At 41.8% G+C, this 21117-nt stretch overlaps 1 long non-coding RNA gene across 2 annotated transcripts; it reads right to left on the minus strand.

Moving 5' to 3' along the window:
* Positions 1-733: 733 nt before the first annotated feature.
* Positions 734-16302, minus strand: LOC125377514. 2 transcript variants are annotated; one of them, XR_007219673.1, is made up of 5 exons: positions 16195-16302; positions 14980-15054; positions 13562-13748; positions 3922-4011; positions 734-3653 (listed from the first exon to the last, which is right to left on the minus strand). It is a non-coding gene; the product is annotated as an uncharacterized LOC125377514 (long non-coding RNA). The 2 variants fall into 2 exon arrangements; XR_007219674.1 differs by lacking the exon at positions 14980-15054 and having other exon boundaries at positions 16195-16301.
* Between the last annotated feature and the right edge of the window lie 4815 nt (positions 16303-21117).

The raw sequence follows: 21117 nt of genomic DNA on the forward strand, positions 1-21117 counted from the left end.
GTGAAGTCAAGCCAATATTGTAGGTAGCCAAAAGCATTTGAAATTATCTTTTATCAAATAACTATTATAACATGTACAAGTCATAGCACTAGTCTTGAAATTGTATCTTAGTGGAAATTTTTAGTCAGTAGACAAATTGAAATTTAGGTCGAATTGACGACCATTTTAGTGTCAACTTTGAGGCCTGAGTTTGTGTGTGATTCTTGGGTAATGAAACCCCCCTGGTATATGAGAGGTGACTACACACAGGACGTCATGATCTGATAGACAGGAACTGCACCTCTGGTTATTTTCATAACCAGTGACACTGACAGCACTGCAGCTTTGACAGCTTACTCAGCAGGATAAAGACGACAGATAAAAACTATCCTACAGATAAATATGAAGGTTTCTAGGTGCAAAAAGGTCAGGTAGGTACTACAAACATGTCGCTTGTCCATGCAATGTCCAAGCAATGTTCCAGCAATGTTCCATTAATGTACCATTAATGTCCAAGCAATGGTCAAGTGATATACCAGCAATGTCCTAGCCATGTTCCAGCCATGTCCAAGCGATGTCCCATCAATGTACCAGCAATGTCCCAGCAATGTCCCATCAATGTCTCAGCAATGTTCCATCAATGTCCCAGCGATGTCCCATCAATGTCCAATCCATGTCCCATCGATGTCCCATCGACGTCTCAGCGATGTCCCAGCAATGTCCCAGCCATGTCCCATCCATGTCCCATCCATGTCCCATCCATGTCCCAGCCATGTACCAGCAATGTACCAGCAATGACCCAGCAATGTCTCAGCAATGTCCCAGCAATGTCTCAGCAATGTCCCAGCAATGTCCCAGCCATGTCCCAGCAATGTCCCATCCATGTCCCAGCAATGTCTCAGCCATGTCCCAGCCATGTACCAGCAATGTACCAGCAATGTACCAGCAATGTCCCAGCCATGTCCCAGCAATGTACCATCAATGTCCCATTAATGTCCCATCAGTGTCCAAGCCATGTCCTATCAATGTCCCAGCAATGTCCCAGCAATGTCCCAGCAATGTACCATCAATGTCCCATCAATGTCCCATCAATGTCCAAGCCATGTCCTATCAATGTTCCAGCAATGTCTCAATGTCCTAGCATGGTCCCAACAATCTGACAGTCCGTATACAAGAGTAGTTATCAAGCTATCAAAACAATACCATGGAACTTGGATTCGGAACTTTGAATTTCTGTGTCAGGTTCACACAACTATGAACAGAGTCAAAGTCAAAGTTGTTGCCATGGAAACAGAAAAAGATATAAATTCTAAACACCCATAAGTAGCAAATGGCACCATTTGGCAACCTGGTCTCTGTGTGTGCAGTTTCAAGAAAGAATACCTATTAGTTTTAGAGATATGGTCCGGACAAACACACCACTATGAACTGAGTCAAAGTTAAACTTGCTGCCATGGAAACAGGAAAAATTAATATGTTTTAATTTCCTATAAAATAGCAAAAGGCACCACCTTAGCTCTTGATTAATATATGTACCAAGTTTGGATTAAAAATGTTGAAAAGCTTTATAGTTCTGCTCCAGAAATGACACCAGCCTCCTTTTCAGCTAAGTTTAACTTGTTTCCACAGGAAACTGGGAAAAATCAAATTTTGAAAATTTTCTAAATAGCAAGAGGCACCACTTCAACTAATATGTAATACATGTAGCAGGTTTGGAAGAAAAGTCTTTCACAGTTTTCAAATTGTGCTCTGGAAACGACACTGACCCCGACCCTTTTTGAGACTAAGTCTAAATTGTTTCCATGGAAATCGAGAAAATTAAAAACGCCAAATATCCACAAACAGGAAAAGGCATCACTTCAGGATCTGTTTGATACATCTGGCAAGTTTTGGTGAAAAATATTGGACAGCTTTCAGAAACAAAATTTATCCCACCTTTAGAGACAAAGTCCAAACTGTTTCCATGGAAATCGAGAAAAACTAAAAACTGCCCAAAATCCATAAACATTAAAAGGCACCATTTCAGGATCTGTTTGATATATCTGCCAAGTTTTGTTGTAAAATATTGAATGGTTTTTGAGTTGTGCTCCAGAAAAGAAATGATTACAGATGGACGGACACACACAAGGGCTGACAGATGGACAGACAGACAAGACGTCGACTATATTAACCCCCCATTACATGCCGGGGGGAATAACAAGGCGACCTAATATGTGAGGAATCAAACCAAGGACTTTATTGTGACCAGAGAATGCCACCTTCCCCGCTGACTTACAGGTTTTTGTCACATCTTCAGACGTTTGGTTCCAACAGAATTACACAAACAGTTTACACATGTACAAAATCTTAAATCTCAAACTTTGCAACAAAGAGAGTTCCCTGCAGGTAGATTAAGAGCAAGATGGAAGCTAAATGCACAGTCTGCAACTTTAGCCACTGGCCCCAAGCCCCCGTCAAGTGATGTGCTGTTCAGTCTAGTAGGCTCAGCCTATAAAAGTCCACACGATAACACTAAAATGTACAACACATGATACTTGAGCCAAGAGACAGTATGACAAGACTCAAGTGTTCGATCTAATAAAAGTCCATACCATTACACTAAAATGTACAATAATAATAATAATGACCATTTATATTGCACATATTTCCACACCACTCAGGGGCATGCTCAAAGTGCTATTCTTACGTAGGTAGGTAGGTAGGTAGGTAGGTAGGTAGGTAGCCAGCCTCAGGCACAACTGATTCTCATTAAGTGTAGTAGAACCAGACACAGCACAAACACCCTGAACTCTTTCAACACAAGCCAACCAGAGTTATTTCCCTTGGTACATCAAGTTCCTACAGCCATTGAACGCCTGCACACCAAGTTCCCAGAGACTTGTTGAAGAAAAGTATTCCTGTTTCTTTAAACTGTTCTGGTACATTCATGTTTTGGCAATACCAACAAGCTACCTATCACTGCAATGCCCAGATTGTGTTGTACTTGATAATTCATGAAAAAATGTTTTAATCAGGTGAACAATCAGTGAAAAACAGACAACATAACAAAATAGGAAGCTATAAATAGATTGACTGTAACAGAAAATGTGATAACAGTAATAAATAGTGTCTTCTGATCTTTTGGCAGCAGGAGGAAAGTCATCTTCCTGAGACAAGGGAGTTATCTGACTATAAAAGTCCAGTTTCCACCCTTGCATAACTAGGCTCGAAATTCTGGAGTTACATTGTGGCTGGACTAATGAGTCTTTGCTTAGTCCAATCACAATCGCGTAAGAAACTAGACATCCAGTTCGTAAACAACATGGATTCCATCAGGCAGCTTTCGTTCGACTGCAGGATTTCCAAAGCAGGTGTACCATCAACTGGGCGTAAGACCCATTTTATTACAATATAGGTCTTGATTATTGATCAGATCATCTTGACTATGCACCACCATATTGTTTGAAGCAAATGGAAGTGATATGAGAGGGAGGTGGTCAGTTGGATGGACATAGAAGGGCCATAACACGTGATTGCCACTGGTGGCGCTAGGATCGAGCCATGAAATTCCAACGTAATTCAGTAAGGGTGGAAACAGGACTTTTATAGTCCCTTGCCTTGCTTTGGGAAGATGGAGGAAAGTAGCTGACCCAGGCGTTGCACAGGTGAGAACTGGTGGTGTGGAAATGCTTCACCTGAAACAATAAATAAAATATTTGTCAAATAATACAGGTTTGATTTCGGAAACATGACTGCTATTTAACCTTGTTGTGTTATATTTTTCAGTGGAACAACAGAACAGGTGTGTAATGGCTGCTGCTGCTGCCTACTTGAGGTATACTCGTTAGGCCAGGTAAACTGGTTAGCCAAGGTAAGTAAATGTGAGAAATAACACAAAAGGTTGAAACAAATTAGAATGTTATCATGTAGCATACAAAGACAATAGGATTTAATTATATTTACATCACTAGACAGCATAGGTTACTGAAGGAGCTTGATTTGCAGGTGCAATGAAAGTGGATTATCTCCCTTGGATGTGGCAGTGTTCTTCATCTGAAAATATAACAAAGGATTTTAACAGTTTTTTTGTTGAATAGTTGAAATATGAATGCCTTTGAGTTATATGAATGTAATATTTGAACCTAGAATAATAAAAGTTCATATTTTGCAGCAGCAACACCCCAAAAATATCATCTCGTTAACTTTGGTTAGCGAGACAAGTGAAAAAAAGAGAGGACAAAATACAAAAGGCTGAAATAATTCACTTTACTATCCAATATCATACACATACAGCGAACTAATATGTTTTCAAACACCAGATGGCACAGGTGACAGCAGGAGGTGGACTGACAGGTGTTGAATGAGTGGATTATCTCCCTTTGATTATTCTTCACCTAACATGAAAATTAAACAAAAATTAATAACACTTTGATGACTTATTTGGTTCTATTGGTTTTGTATTTGAGATCAGGTTGAGTAGAACTATATTAAAATACATGCCACCCCTGATAGAAGGGGGGATTGTTTGGATTGTTTGTTAGTTTGTTGATGCTACAAACAGCAATATTCCAGCTATATGACAGTGATCTGTAAATAATCAAGTCGGGACCACACAATCCAGTGATCGACATCAAGAGCATTGATTTAAGCACTTGGAATACAATGATATGCATCAACCAACACACATACATATATTTATCTTGTTTGTTTGTTGTTGAACACTGCACTCAGCTCTATGACATCAAGAGCATCGTCGTCGAAAAGTTTGCGTATTTCCCGTTCATCCTCAGGATTTAGTTCAAGCATATCAAAACCGCGAACATCTTCAATAAAATCATTGTCTGACATCTCATCGCTATCTGAATCATGACTCGCAGTCACAACACCCGCGTGTTCAAAGTCAAATCGCAACGCAAAGTTTACTTTCCGAAAATTCAGCTATCTAAAGAAACTTTCAAAATAAACACCCCATAATACACCAACTCTTGTTTCCTGTAGTCACATGACTTGTTAACGCGAGTATAGGATGTATACTTATTCGTAGTTTACTTGTATACACGTTGGCTGGTAGGCCGGCCTATGGTGTCTGGAGAGTCATGACATCTTGGCTGGTCTACTGGCCAACAGTTAAGACACCCTGTAATCTAAATCTACTCATGCTGTGATGTATCTGACCACTAAACAACAGAACCGCCTCCGTGGTCTGGTGGATGGGCGTCTGCCCGAAGGGCGAAACTATATGACTTTAACTATAAACACCACAAACCACCCTTAAGACACCCTGTAATCTAAATCTACTCATGCTATGATGTATCTGACCACTAAACAACAGAACCGCCTCCGTGGTCTGGTGGATGGGCGTCTGCCCGAAGGGCGAAACTATATGACTTTAACTATAAACACCACAAACCACCCTTAAGACACCCTGTAATCTAAATCTACTCATGCTATGATGTATCTGACCACTAAACAACAGAACCGCCTCCGTGGGCTGGTGGATAGAGCGTCTGTCCGAAGGGCAAAAGGCTGGGAGTTTGATATGAAACATGTCATACCAAGGACATTAAAGAATGGTACTTGTTGTTACCCTGCCTGGTGCTAGGCAATAAGGGGCTAAAACAAGGACTGGTCCTCTTGGAGTTAGTATACTGTGTCTGAGTTGCGTATTCATGTTAAAGTGTGAAATGGTATCTCAGTGGGATACCACAATAAAATTGGCATAAGTTCAGACTAGTACAAGCAGCCACACACAAACATCCATGCATGTTTCTATATAAGTGCAATAATCTTGAACATGATGTTAAACCCCACTTTCACCTCACATCACTAAAAAGCAGTCTATTTGACCACGTGATCCATGTCCAGAGAATGACTTTAACCAGAAACACCATAAACCACCCTTAAGACAACCTGTAATTATATCAACCCATGAATGAGTGAGTAAAATTTAACGTCACATCGGCAGTATTTCAGCCATATCGTGACGAAACATTTATAATAATTACATCGAGATTGTATAAAAAGCTGTCAACGATGAACAGTATAATAACTAGAGTATCACAGTTTCCATTTTAAAACTAGTTTAGAATATTCAAAAGAATACATCATTATTCAACAATACAATATAAAAATGGGCTATAAATAACCAGCAACCAAAGTTAGGCCATATCTACCCATGATATGTTGTGTCTGATCACAGAACATGAGTGAGTGAGTGAGTGAGTGAGTGAGTGAGTGAGTGAGTGAGTGAGTGAGCGAGCGAGCATGTGAGTGAGTGAGTGAGTGAGCGTGAGTGGGTGAGTGAGAGTGCGTGTTGGTGAGCGAGTGAGCGAGCGAGTGAGTGAGCGAGGGAGTGAGCATGTGAGTGGGTGAGTGAGAGTATGAGCGTGTGAGTGAGTGAGTGAGCGTGAGTGAGCATGTGAGTGAGCGTGTGAGTGTGAGTGAGCGCGTGAGTGAGCGAGTGATGAAGCTCTGATACTCCCTGATTTATCTCCTAGATATTATCAGGATGCCTGAACCTGAAGCTACATCCAACACCCTGAAGACACCCTGTAATCTAAATCTACAATTGCTATTATGTATCTGGTCAGTATACAGTCCATTTGACCCCTTGACCCATCTGAAGAGGAGGACTTTAACCAGAAACAACACAAAACACCCCTAAGACACCCTGTAATCTAAATCTACCCATGCTATGATGTATCTGGTCAGTATACAGTCCATTTGACTCCTTGACCAATCTCAAGAGGAGGACTTTAACCAGAAACAACACAAAACACCCCTAAGACACCCTGTAATCTAAATCTACCCATGCTATGATGTATCTGATCAGTATACAGTCTATTTGACCACTTGACCAATCTCAAGAGGAGGACTTTTACCAGAAACAACACAAAACACCCTGAAGACACCCTGTAATCTAAATCTACCCATGCTATGATGTATCTGGTCAGAATACATACTCTATTTGACCACTTGACCAATCTCAAGAGGAGGACTTTAACCAGAAACAATACAAACCACCCTTAAGACACCCTGTAATCTAAATCTACCCATGCTATGATGTATCTGGTCAGTATACATAGTCTATTTGACCCCTTGACCCATCTCAAGAGGAGGATTTTAACCAGAAACAACACAAAACACCCCTAAGACACCCTGTAATCTAAATCTACCCATGCTATGATGTATCTGGTCAGTATACATAGTCTATTTGACCCCTTGACCCATCTCAAGAGGAGGATTTTAACCAGAAACAACACAAAACACCCCTAAGACACCCTGTAATCTAAATCTACCCATGCTATGATGTATCTGGTCAGTATACATAGTCTATTTGACCCCTTGACCCATCTCAAGAGGAGGATTTTAACCAGAAACAACACAAAACACCCCTAAGACACCCTGTAATCTAAATCTACCCATGCTATGATGTATCTGGTCAGTATACATAGTCTATTTGACCCCTTGACCCATCTCAAGAGGAGGATTTTAACCAGAAACAACACAAAACACCCCTAAGACACCCTGTAATCTAAATCTACCCATGCTATGATGTATCTGGTCAATACATAGCCTATTTGACCACTTGACCTCTTGGATCGATGCTCATGATATCAATCACTAAATCGTATTGTCCAAACTCCCGTATCTAGAGATTGTCCACACACAGCCTGACATTGCTGAGTGTGGGATAACAAGAAACATACATCTGTATAACAACCCTAAGTGTGGTCCTATGTTAGGGGTGGCACGATATATCAAAATAGTGATATATATCTTTTGGCAAGCACTTAAAGTCAATAAATCAATTGTTAAATCAGTTTCCAATCAATAGTATTTACCAGTAACATAAGAGTGTAAAATTTCATTTCTCTGACTTTAATAATTTTTGAGAAAATTTGTTCCCTTAGAGAACTGGACAGACAGATGGAAGGAAGAAAGGAAGGACAGACGGATGGACGGACTAACTCCCCATATGTCCTCCACCCCACTTTGTGGCGGGGATAATAACCTTGATACACATTTTGTAAATTCTTTGGAACTTGAAAATTTAAGTAAGGTGAAATTTTCTTTCAGCTGTGGTGACATATATGTCAAACCTGTAATACCTAGGAATCGCAGATTTTGAAGATTTTATTGAATTAGGTCCAGCACACCTCATATAGTTTCACAAAACCTGCAAACTTAAATACAAAAAAATACAGGCCACACTCAGACAATCCAGTGATTGATATTAGGACTAACGACCCATGCTGTGTGGGTACGACAGGCCAAACTCAGCAATATTATTTGTCTGTAAATATTCGCATCTGGACCAGGCAATCCAGTGATTGATATTATGAATAGCGACCCACACTGTGTGGGTACGACAGGCCAAACTCAGCAATATTATTTGTCTGTAAATATTCGCATCTGGACCAGGCAATCCGGTGATTGATATTATGAATAGCGACCCACACTGTGTGGGTACGACAGGCCAAACTCAGCAATATTATTTGTCTGTAAATATTCGCATCTGGACCAGGCAATCCAGTGATTGATATTATGAATAGCGACCCACACTGTGTGGGTACGACAGGCCAAACTCAGCAATATTATTTGTCTGTAAATATTCGCATCTGGACCAGGCAATCCAGTGATTGATATTATGAATAGCGACCCACACTGTGTGGGTACGACAAGCCAAATTTAGCAATATTATTTGTCTGTAAATAATCACATCTGGACCAGGCAATCCAGTGATTGATATTATGAGTAGCGACCCACATTGTGTGGGTACGACAAGCCAAATTTAGCAATATTATTTGTCTGTAAATATTCGCATCTGGACCAGGCAATCCAGTCATGGATATAATGAGTAACGACCGATGCTGTGTGGGTATGACAGGCTGTCAACCTGGCCACTGAGTTGATCTACCCTTGTTGATGGGATCAGTTGTAACCCTGAATCCCTCAGGGTGTCAGGATATAACACAGCAATTCCTGACTGCACGAACTTTCAACATCCTATATGACTAGATTAACACAATCTATTCTTAGTGACATAAGACTCTCAAATAATAAACAAATTTGTCTGTAAAGAAAAGTAAATATTTACACTGGATGGTGTGTACTTGTAAACATATACCGAAAGTTATCTTTTTATAGCTAATTCAAGTTTGTATGGGTGTTGTCGCCACACTATTCCAATATTCCAGCTATAATTATAACGGCATCTGTAAATAATCGAGTCTGGATCAGACAATCCAGTGGTCGACACCATGAGCATCCATACACTTTAAGGAGATTCCAGGACATGCAATCAACCAAGTTACTGAGCCTGACCAGACTGGCTACCGGTAGTTATAACGCTGATAGAAATCAAAATGTAACTATTCATATAGTTTACACACACAAGATCAAAAGACACACACATTTACACATTTGTAATTTGGACAGTTTCAAGATTTTTTCAAGTGAATCGTGTTACACAGGTAATCAATGGCGCATGTCAGGGGTTTATAGCATTGATAATGATATTGACAATGTCAGCCACTGTGGACCATGCCGGATATTTTTACATGCCCCGTGCAGGCATGGCAAGGGGGCAGACTGTGTGAAACTGAAGTGTTGTTTGATATATGATGGCGGTCTGTTAACAATCGAGTCTGCACATGACCATCCAGTGATTGACATCATGAGCATCAATTTAGGCAACTGTGATACAATGACATGCATCAACCAAGTAAGTGAGGCTGACCACCCAGTCCCCTCAGTCCCCTCTTGTGACATGCATGGGTTGCTGAAGGCTTATTCTCTACCCGATCTTCATGGGTCAGAACTGAGGTGACACTGGTGCATGACATTTACATGTCAAACAGACATGACATTCATCTGCCCATACCCAGGCCCATCATGGCCGCTAAGAATGCAGATATTTCCTGGGGATTATTATACTCAGGCCAAACCAATACTAGTCTTTGTTCTCAGGCACCGCCTGCATCATCATAAATTCTGCCACACGTTTCGCTTTCATTTCCATTTTCAAAAAGAAAACCTAAAAGATCTTAATATTTAAAAACAAAGCGATCCAATATAGCACGCAGTTACTTCCCTTTACATGCACACTGCTTTACTGTGGATATCGTGTTATGGTCATGGGGGCAATAGGAGTTTGTCTGCTTCTTTACGTCGGGTGAAGTGTATCTGATGATCAGGGTAGTAATACGACATTGTCATCTTTGAGCTCATGCATGGATATAGCGCTGTGTAGAAGGACTATAATTATTTAACCTGCTCGTTGCAGTATGTAAAAATCCTTAATGTCTTTTCCCTTCTGTAAAATACATCATTTGCCTATTTAATAACCTATCATTAATGATGCACTGTACAAATCCTTCTCCATGTCTGCATGTACAGGACATGGCAGCTCAGCTGTAAGAGTAAACAAAAGAACAAACTTGTCCGTGCAGGCTGGGGGCTCTGATATCCTGTAACGGAATCCAAAGAAACCGAACGGTGATTTAGAGGAATGAATCACAGACTGAAATCATCCAATCTGTTACTCATGGAGCTGAAGAGGTACCCATTATTTCAGTGGGCTTGCTATATAAAACTGGCATAAGTTCAGACTAGAAGTGTGCATGCATGCAATGTACGTGCATGCTCGTGGCAATGTAAGTGAAGTCATCTTGAACACGTTAGCCCCATTTCTCCTCACTTCACTAAACCAGAGGCCCTAGATACAAATGTAGCATAAAGATCTGAACCATTTCCATGTTATGATCCAGGTTTCAAGACGCAAGGCTGGACCCCAAGGCAAATCCTGTTGGCATAAATGTATTATTCTCTTTATAACAAACAAACATATACAATTTATCTGTTTAGTGTAGGGTGGGGATAATATCGGTTTGCAGCCCCGCCATTTGTACAACTGTGAATTCCCATCACCTGAGAATACTTCCAACCAAATATGGTTGATGTCTATCTCTTAGTTCCAGAGAAGAAGTCGCTTTAAGCAATATAGCCAAATTACCACTACTTGGCGCTGCCCCTCAGTCCATTGTTGGGTCAGCCCCACCATTTCTACAATTTTGAATCCCCACCACCTAGGGATGCTTTGAGTCAAACTTCATTAATTTCCAATAAGTGGTTCAGAAGAAGAAGTTGTTTCAAAACATTGTTGACGCAAGGACGACGGACAATGGAAGGATGACAGACGCAATGGTATGGCATAAGCTCATCTTGGTCCTTTGGTCCTGGTGAGCTAAAAACAGTCCATTGGACCACTTTACCCACGTCCAGAGAATAACTTTAACCAGAAACAGCACAAAGCACCCTTTAGACACCCTGTAATCTAAATCTACCCATGCTGTCATGTATCTGCTATTGGGCCAGTTGGGTAGCCTAGTGGTTAAAGCGCTGGATCGTCAGGCCGAAGACCCAGGTTCGTTTCTGGTGTCCCCCGCTGTGATATTTCTGGAAAATTGCTAAAAGCGGCGTAAAACCATACTCACTCACTCAGTATGCTCTGAGAACAGAGTCTATTTGAACACTTCATTCATGTCCAGAGAATAACCTTAGCCAGAAACTGCACAAATCCATCCTTAAGACACCTTGTAATCGACACCTACCCATGTTATGATGTGTCTGGTTACTATACACTGTCTAGTTGGACACTTCATTCATGTCCAGAGAATTACCTTAGCCAGAAACTGCACAAATCCATCCTTAAGACACCTTGTAATCGACACCTACCCATGTTATGATGTGTCTGGTTACTATACACTGTCTATTTGAACACTTCATTCATGTCCAGAGAATTACCTTAGCCAGAAACTGCACAAATCCATCCTTAAGACACCTTGTAATCGACACCTACCCATGTTATGATGTGTCTGGTTACTATACACTGTTTAGTTGGACAGTTGACCATTTCCAGAGAAACAGCACCCTTAAGACACCCTGGGGGTGGGGTGTGGTATGGTGTTGTGTGGTGAGGTGAGGTGGGTGAGGTGGGGCAGGGTGCAGTGGAGTGTGGTGAGGTGGGGCAGGGTGCAGTGGAGTGAGGTGAGGTGAGGTGGGTGTGGTGAGGTGAGGTGAGGTGAGGTGGGGCAGGGTGCAGTGGAGTGTGGTGAGGTGAGGTGGGGCAGGGTGCAGTGGAGTGTGGTGAGGTGTGGTGTGGTGAGGTGAGGTGAGGTGAGGTGGGGCAGGGTGCAGTGGAGTGTGGTGAGGTGAGGTGAGGTGGGGCAGGGTGCAGTGGAGTGAGGTGAGGTGAGGTGAGGTGGGGCAGGGTGCAGTGGAGTGTGGTGAGGTGAGATGAGATGGGGCAGGGTGCAGTGGAGTGTGGTGAGGTGAGGTGGGGTGAGGTGGGGCAGGGTGTAGTGGAGTGAGGTGAGGTGAGGTGTGGTGTGGTGAGGTGAGGTGAGGTGAGGTGAGGTGGGGCAGGGTGCAGTGGAGTGAGGTGTGTTGAGGTGAGGTGAGGTGAGTTGGGGCAGGGTGCAGTGGAGTGTGGTGAGGTGAGGTGAGGTGGGGCAGGGTGCAGTGGAGTGTGGTGAGGTGAGGTGTGGTGTGGTGAGGTGAGGTGAGGTGAGGTGAGGTGGGGCAGAGTAGTGGAGTGAGGTGAGGTGGGTGAGATGAGGTGAGGTGGGGCAGGGTGCAGTGGAGTGGTGAGGTGTGGTGTGGTGAGGTGAGGTGGGTGAGGTGAGGTGAGGTGAGTTGGGGCAGGGTGCAGTGGAGTGAGGTGAGATGAGGTGAGGTGAGTTGGGGCAGGGTGCATTGGAGTGAGGTGAGGTGAGGTGGGTGAGGTGAGGTGAGGTGAGTTGGGGCAGGGAGCAGTGGAGTGAGGTTAGGTGAGGTGAGGTGGGTGAGGTGAGGTGAGGTGAGTTGGGGCAGGGTGCAGTGGAGTGAGGTGAGGTGAGGTAGGCGTGCGTGCGTGCGTGCGTGTGTAAAAGTCCAGACTCATGCCAGTTTTATGTCAGCTCACTGAGATTATGCTGCAATTTAACACGAACACATAATCTATATGGCCACTCAGATCACAAGACCTCAGACCATAATTACTTTCCTTCTCTGCTATCTACAGTGACATGACAGCCCACCATAATTAATATTGGTTATAGGCTGTTCTCCTGTTGCATGCTGACCACCCTGCCACTTGTCACTTAAACCCCAAAATTATCAGCCTGGATCCAACATCTAGCAAACAACAATATTAGTCAGGTTAAACCTGTATTTTTTTTGCCTATTTTTAAATACTTACATGCATGTTTTTATAAAATAATTGAACTAAAGTTTTCAACAAAAATAAAAATTAAAACTATTAAATGTTCATTCAAAAAAAGCCCTATCTTTACTCATTAAACTGATACATTGCACAGGTGGCTGTGGTACAGCCAATCAAGTGCAGCGAGCCACCAGGGGAGACCACTCTCAGCTGACAATCAGCCAATACCCCAAAATTATCAGACTGTGTGCAGAGCTCAATTGCAATTTGGACTGCTGGCACAAGACATGTGTTGATCTTGAAAGTTTCTAATAAAACAATCACGATGAAAGTCAGTGGCAACAGAATCAAGTCACAGTTCAGCTAGGGCCAAGCTGCCTGGAACAAAGGTCTCACCTTTCAATCTGAAGAGTCAGAAAGTGCCTCTCCACCCCAGATATCCAGGACTGTCACCAGGATGAGTGCTGACTTCTCACTGGTCACCAAGTCCAGGTTGGATGGCACTGGGCTGTCCACGCCACACTGTGACTGCATCTCTACCGCTGTGTGGCTGTTGGGTGAAACTGCGGCCAGCAAGCAAGACCTGAAACAAGAGTCAAGCAAAGCTGATATGGAGGGTGTATGACAATGAAAAGGTGGCCGAGGCTAGGAACACAGCTCTGCGATTGCATCATTCAACTTTGACAAGGCTCACCTGCAGATAGCCAGGGAGAGATAATACATGCTTGAAAATGACATTGAAATGTGTCATGTGTGACTTCATAGCACCTGATGTGAAGTTGTACAACGGAATCAAGACAAGCAACCCTGGACAAAACACAGCAACATCTAACATAGGACTTGCCTTGGGTCTACAGTTCAAGACACACCTATTGGAAACACAAGAGCCATATTACTGATGGCAAACATGGACATTCCACCCCCTTGCAGGAGCAGTATGGGTCAGATGGTCAGGTCATTGTAACCAACGGAATGGGTCAGATGGTCAGGTCATTGTAACCAACGGAATGAGTCAGATGGTCAGGTCATTGTAACCAACGGAATGGGTCAGATGGTCAGGTCATTGTAACCAACAGAATGGGTCAGATGGTCAGGTCATTGTACCCAACAGAATGGGTCAGATGGTCAGGTCATTGTAACCAACAGAATGGGTCAGATGGTCAGGTCATTGTAACCAACGGAATGGGTCAGATGGTCAGGTCATTGTAACCAACAGAATGGGTCAGATGGTCAGGTCATTTTAATCAACAGAATGGGTCAAATGGTCAGGTCATTGTAACCAACAGAATGGGTCAGATGGTCAGGTCATTGTAATCAACAGAATGGGTCAAATGGTCAGGTTATTGTAATCAACGGAATGGGTCAGATGGTCAGGTTATTGTAACCAACGGAATGGGTCAGATGGTCAGGTCATTGTAACCAACAGAATGGGTCAAATGGTCAGGTCATTGTATCCAGCAGTTGAAACTGGTTAGTCAGGCCATTGTTCCCACCACTGTGGACCAGGTGGTCAGGTCAAAGTATGCAACAGAGTAGATCCTTGCTCGCAATGTCAATCACTGGATTGTCTGGTCCACACTTTTTACAGGTCATGGTCATAGAGCCAGAACCACAAACTAAACCGAATCATGTGGTTGGTTTGTTGTCAGAGCTCTATGTAAAAGTCAAAGGAACTTTATAGAATGATGATTAACAACTGATGTAAACCAGCACCACAGTTTCTGAGAAGTAAACGTGCTGCGAAATTAAGCATAAAAATCAAAGGGTCCTTGTCATAGCCCGATAAAAAAGTTAAGTGTATTGTTATTTTTTACTGGCATGAACAGCTTTGAGTCCCCTTGTGTTTCTCCATATCACTCACACTGCATCCCTGTAGCTTCTGGGAAGATCTGAAAAAGTTAAAATTTATTTAGGTAAAATATCAATTCATAAAAAAATAAGGTCTTTCTTTACATTTTTTGTCAAAAGTAAATCCAAATGCATAATTACACATCATAGCAAAAGTTCTAGGTCTGTGGTTTCTGAGAAAATGTTTCTGAAAGTACTAGATGTAAGTGTATTTTTTAACATTTTTATGTCTAAATTATTCTACAAGCAGAAATTTAATTGTGGCGGGGTGCTGGTGGACTGCATTACAAGTTACATTTGGCGTCTTGGGATACATCCCAAATTATAAATTATTTAGGATAGGGTCCAGCAGGAACCAATTTATCCATTCTGCTTTACAGCGGATGGTCAGCTTGGCAACAATAGTTGCCCTCGTTCATGGTTTGGCAATGGTACTTGCCTTGCAGCACTAGCTGCATAGCAACATGGGTTGCTTGGCAATGGTAGTTGCAGGGCAACAGGCGCTGCATTGGTAAGCAACATGGGTTGCTTGACAACGGTAGTTGCAGGGCAGCAGGTGCTGTATTGGTAAGCAACATGGGTTGCTTGGCAACGGTTGTTGCAGGGCAGCGGTTGCTGCAGTTGGGGTCGCTTAACAGGGGTTAAGCTCATTTCTGCAGTCCACCAGTACCTCCACATCCGCGACCATTTCATCCAATAATATGTCTTGTCTTAATTTGAAGTTCCGCTATCATGAAACCTGCTATTTCAAAACCAAAGTCAATGGCCACATCAATAAATTTAAATTATCTGAACAAATAACACAGGGGTAATGGCTAACAAAAGCATGCTTATCTTTTGAACTTCAGGCTGACAATATTAGAGCGATCTTCCGAGTTTCAGCTTCCCGGAGTGTTTTTTCTGAGAAAGACAAAACAATCCAATCCGCACTGGAGACACTTACCGTGACTCTATGGATAAAAGAATGCGGTTCATTCACAATTAGCGGTCATAATATATTAACGAACATTGCTCCATTATTTCCTTAGAGGAGAGAGGATTGACACCAGTGAGCATGTCTTGCCTCGGCCGCACCCAGTGCCCGTTGGTGCAGTCGAATGCAAGTCTTGCTAGATCCGTGTCTACAACTTATTCTATACTTTCAAAATATATTTTAAAACTATAAATAGTGAAGATACTACCTTATGTATCCACGGGCTGATAAGGTATCCCATGACATTTCATATTTAGCTTATAAAACAGCAAACACTATCACGTTCACTTCCAAAACTCACTTCCTGGTCGCCATTTTCTTGTTCAAGAAAGTTCAAGGTCGTGTTGGATGGCACTACTGCGCTGGCCGCTGGACACATACGAAAGCTTGGTCCCGTCTCTAAGTTTCGGGCGCAACAATATCGTGGAACTAGTTTTCCTTGCGTTTCAGAAAAAGCTCCATTACTTTGCATGCTACCCTCGGTATTGATACTGTATTGAATGTGTTTGGAAAAATACATCGATGTCAGGAGCTTATTAGAACTGGTTCCAAGAACTCGTTGCACCACACACAGAAGGAAACCAGTCCGGCTGAAACCTCCCAGAGCAAATCTTGATCTAAATCTTTCACAGACGGCCTGAAAATGCTGACAACATGACGTCATTACCTTTGTCCGTGCACGTTCGAAAACTTGGCAGTGACTCAGCTATCAGCGGTATCAAGTCGAATATCAGCTTAGCTTGAAAAACAGGGAACTTTAAAAAATATTTTCAATCAAAAGGCCTCAGATTTGCACTTAAATGCAATCATTATCTGTAAAGGAACAATGGATACAAACTTTAACTTTTATTGTGTAGAGGAAAAGGGTTCTGCATTATGTTCGGAAATTATACCATATGACATAATGTGACTTGTGTTGGCGGGTGTGGGCAGAAATTGAGCAGACAACAGGAGTAAACTGAAAAAAATGTTGACCCTATTCAGATAAAGAAACTTTTAGTTCTTCACAACTGACTTTAAATACTTATGAGGACCTTGATATGAATTAAAGTGCCAAAAGAGTTTTGGTTTGCTGTAAATCTAGATTCTACTGAACTTCTAAGCTGATTACTGTTTTTCTTAGCATAGATTTTCTAAATAATAAATGTTACTGGTATTAACGTTACAGCCAAAGTTTGAAGCATTTGAGACTGGTAAAGATCCGGGGTAGAATAGATCTTCAAGAACTCATGCTTGCCGTAAGAGGTGTTACAGCCCTGTAGGCCAAATAGCTGGTTCTTAATTATCTATCATGTTTAACTGCTGGGTGTCGAGTAATTTTTCTAACGCACATTTTCATAAAATCTGAAAAGTGAGGGTTGTGCGAGAATTCTGACACGTAAGTAAGCAGAAACATTCCGAGAATCTGTGTACTTTGATTTGTTTGTATATTTTTCAAGAAATACCGATGTGGTTGTGCGTGATTTTGCGTCAGTCATGGTGTCACGCAGGACGGAAACTTTGACATTTGTTGAATTTTCCAAATCATTGCAATGTATATATTTTTAATTCCCTACTTCGTGCTACGATTCTCTTCCCATGCAAAGTCTAAAATGGTGCGCTAATAGATGCAACGAATAGACGAATGGATAGCTCAAAATAGGAGAAAATTCTACACTGTGTAACATCTGAATTTTGCTTTGTTTATATTTCTAAGAAGTATAGTTTTCCTCCGAGCAGAGCGTTCGTTTCCAAACCTAATTTATTTTTCTTGATTTCTCCTGGACACTTGGTGTTGGTGACAAGGACAAGGACAAGGACCAAAGCATTCAAGGATGAATGTATAATAGCTGAGTGTGAAACATACGTGATGTTATAGGCGTCTCTTAATTCGACGTAGGTGAAACGGGATTTTGTAAACACTATCCAATATATGTATGGCGGAAAGTTTACGACGGCGTTCGTGTTTGCATATTTTCTAAAACATTCTAACGATTCTTGGGTTATCGGCGACGTTTTGGAATGATCATGGGTGATTTGATAAACGACAGATACCCGTGATCACTAATATGTTCTTTTTGAAATTCATTTCTCTCAGTAATTATCCGAAATTTAAATTTCAGAACATGCTGTAAATAACGCCGTGAATTGTGACTTAGTAATGTTTAAAAATGGCGTGATTTTTCACGTACCTAATTTACAGAGGTAATTGTCAGTAATTCTGCTTTGCCTAAAATGGCAGTGGATGTTATCACAAAACCGGGAATTTCCCATAGAATGAAAACCTGTGAAGTGTAATTGTGTGCGTGATGTGTACTGAATTTTATTCGACTCCAAAGTGAGGTTTGAAGAGGTGGGATATATCAGTTTTAGATACTGTAGTAATCTAGACTTGCTAAATGTCATAGACTTGACCTCACCTGTAAATAATCGAGAGTGGACCAGACAATCCAGTGATTGACACCATGAGCATCAGTCCACGCAAATGGGATACGATAACATGCATCAACCAAGTCACCGAGCCTGACCAACCGATCGCGTTAGCTACCACTAACACAAGCATAGTCGCCTTTTGCATATGGGTTGCTGAAGACGTATTCTACCCCGGACCTTTTCTTCACGGTCCGATCACCTATAAGTCGCCTCTTATGACAAGCATAGTCGCCTCTTAATGCAAGCATGGGTTGCTGAAGGCCATTCTAAGTCGGATGTTCACAGGTCCTCAGACACAATATACGGACTCCGAGCCGACCAGTCCTTGTTTTATCCCATTAATGGCGAGCATGCAGCACACAGGGTAACAATAAGTACTGGTCATCTTTTACCATCTCTTAGTATCAGTATCAGGCCAGGTGATCTAACCACCGACATTCGTCCTCCAGATCAGACGCTCTATTCACTCGACCATGGAGGCGGTCCTGAAAGTGGGAGTGACGTATGATATAATTATGGTGGGGCACAATGTATGATACTCTAAAATCGCCCCATGCATGGTCTGTTGTGTTCAGATTGAATGCTTTTATGACGGACCAAACAATCCAGTGATTGATATCATTGATCTTTCGGAAACGATGGTCGATATGCATCAGCCAAGTCATGGAGCCAGACAGATCCCGTTAGTCGCCTCTTATGACAAGCATAACCTTGAACTGTAGTCAACTTTGAGTGTAACTACAATTGTTTAGAATTGATTCATTTGTTCATTCCTTTGTTTGCCTTTACTGTGATTGGGTAGGTGCAAAGGTACTGGCACTGACATTTTATTGTCCGACCGCCGGTCATCCTTTCTAAAACTGTTCAATATTTTTCAACAACAAAAAAATGGTAGATATATCAAACAGATCCTGAAGTGGTGCCTTTTGCTATTTACAGATTTTTGGCATTTTTATTTTTCTCGATTTCCATGGAAACAATTTGTACTTAGTCTCAAGAGGGGGTGGTGGATTTCGTTTCCGGAGCACAACTCAGAAACCGTCCGATATTTTTTGAACAGCAAAGCGTGGTTGATATATCAAACAGATCCTGAAATAGTGCCTTTTAGTATTTGCAGATTTTTGGCATTTTTATTTTTCCCGATTTCCATGGAAACAATTTGGATTTAGTCTCAAAAGGGAGGGGTAGGTGTCGTTTCCGGAGCACACCATGACAACTGTGAAAGGCTTTTCACCCAAACCTGGTACATGTATTAACTAAGGGCTGACGTGGTGCCTTTTGCTATTTAGAAATTTTCTAAATTTGATTTCCCTCTGTTTCCATTTTTAACAAGTTAGACTGAGCTGAAACAGAGGTAGGTGTTTCCGGAGCAGAACTAAAAACCTAGACTGACATTTTTCATCCAAACTTGGTACATGTATTAATCAATGGCTGAAGTGGTGCCTTTTGCTATGAAGGAATTATTTTTGAAAAATATGTTGCCATGGCAACAAGTTTGACTTTGACTGTTTATAGTGGTGTGTTTGTCCGGACCATGTTTCTAAAACTTACAGGTATTCTTTCATGACACTTTACACACACAAAAACCAGTTTGTCAAATGGTGCCTTTTTCTACATTGAATTGATATTTTATTCTGTTTACACGCAACAAATTTGATCTTGACTTGTTCATATTGGTGAGTACCTGACGTAGAAATACAAAGCTCACAATCTTGTATAGGACAGACAGATTAGATAGATATTCGCTCATCAAGTTGGACTTAAAGTAACAGCCAGATGACTTTTTCTTTCGAATTTGTGGGGGCCTGGGGGATTTGTCACCTTCTGATGACTTGCATCAACATGCTATACATAATATTCCAAGACTGTTTTCAGTTTTAGCTACATACTACAACAGATCGAGTCCGTGCCTTGTCCACAATCATTAATTGCGGTTTTATTAAAGAACATGCTTGAACAAAGTTGCTTTATTCCGAGGCTGCCATTTGTATGTGTAGAGTGAAGGAAATAGTATCTCGGTGCATTCAGTTCTGAAAATTTCACAGGACTACCCAGCTACTGTGTCACTTCATACCCCTGGCAATCAAATTCATGTGTTGCTTGTCAAACGTTCCTATCTCCATGGTTACCATATATCTAACTGGCTGACTGACGCACCTGTCTACAGTCTGTCCAAGTTTTATAACCTGGCTAAGGCCGCATCACCATAGGTTTCCCGTCCGCCGTGAGTCGGAGCGACTGTAGTGCACGCGCTGCACGAAATTCACGTGGTTGAAACTGACACGACACACTGGGAGATGTTAAGGACAGCAGAAACTTTGCAATACACACACGTATAGTCTGAAGATATTAAAGCCAACTATACTCTCGCTTGTCCTCATAATCGCCTTATAAATGATACTCTGGCTAAGAAATTTCTTAAGGCCTTTGAAAAAACTTTCGAATTCACATCTTCTACCATACCACAGCGACGCCTGCACATTCCGTTGGACCATGCTTTCAAATGAATAGATCGGTTTCAGATTTTTCGAAATGCTATTGAAATTAAAATTTATGTACGGCTGAATGAAACATTAAAACTATATTACAGGTAGATTTGATTGAATTAGGTCTAACACACCTTATACAGTTTAACAAAATCTGCAAACTTACACCTTATACAGTTTAACAAATCTGCCAACTTACAGCCTAAATGCAAAGCTATGACACCTGGCCAAAA

This window comes from Haliotis rufescens, unplaced genomic scaffold (assembly GCF_023055435.1).
Source record: "Haliotis rufescens isolate VD_foot unplaced genomic scaffold, xgHalRufe1.0.p SCAF_9, whole genome shotgun sequence".
In the NCBI taxonomy this organism is placed as follows: Eukaryota; Metazoa; Mollusca; class Gastropoda; order Lepetellida; family Haliotidae; genus Haliotis; species Haliotis rufescens.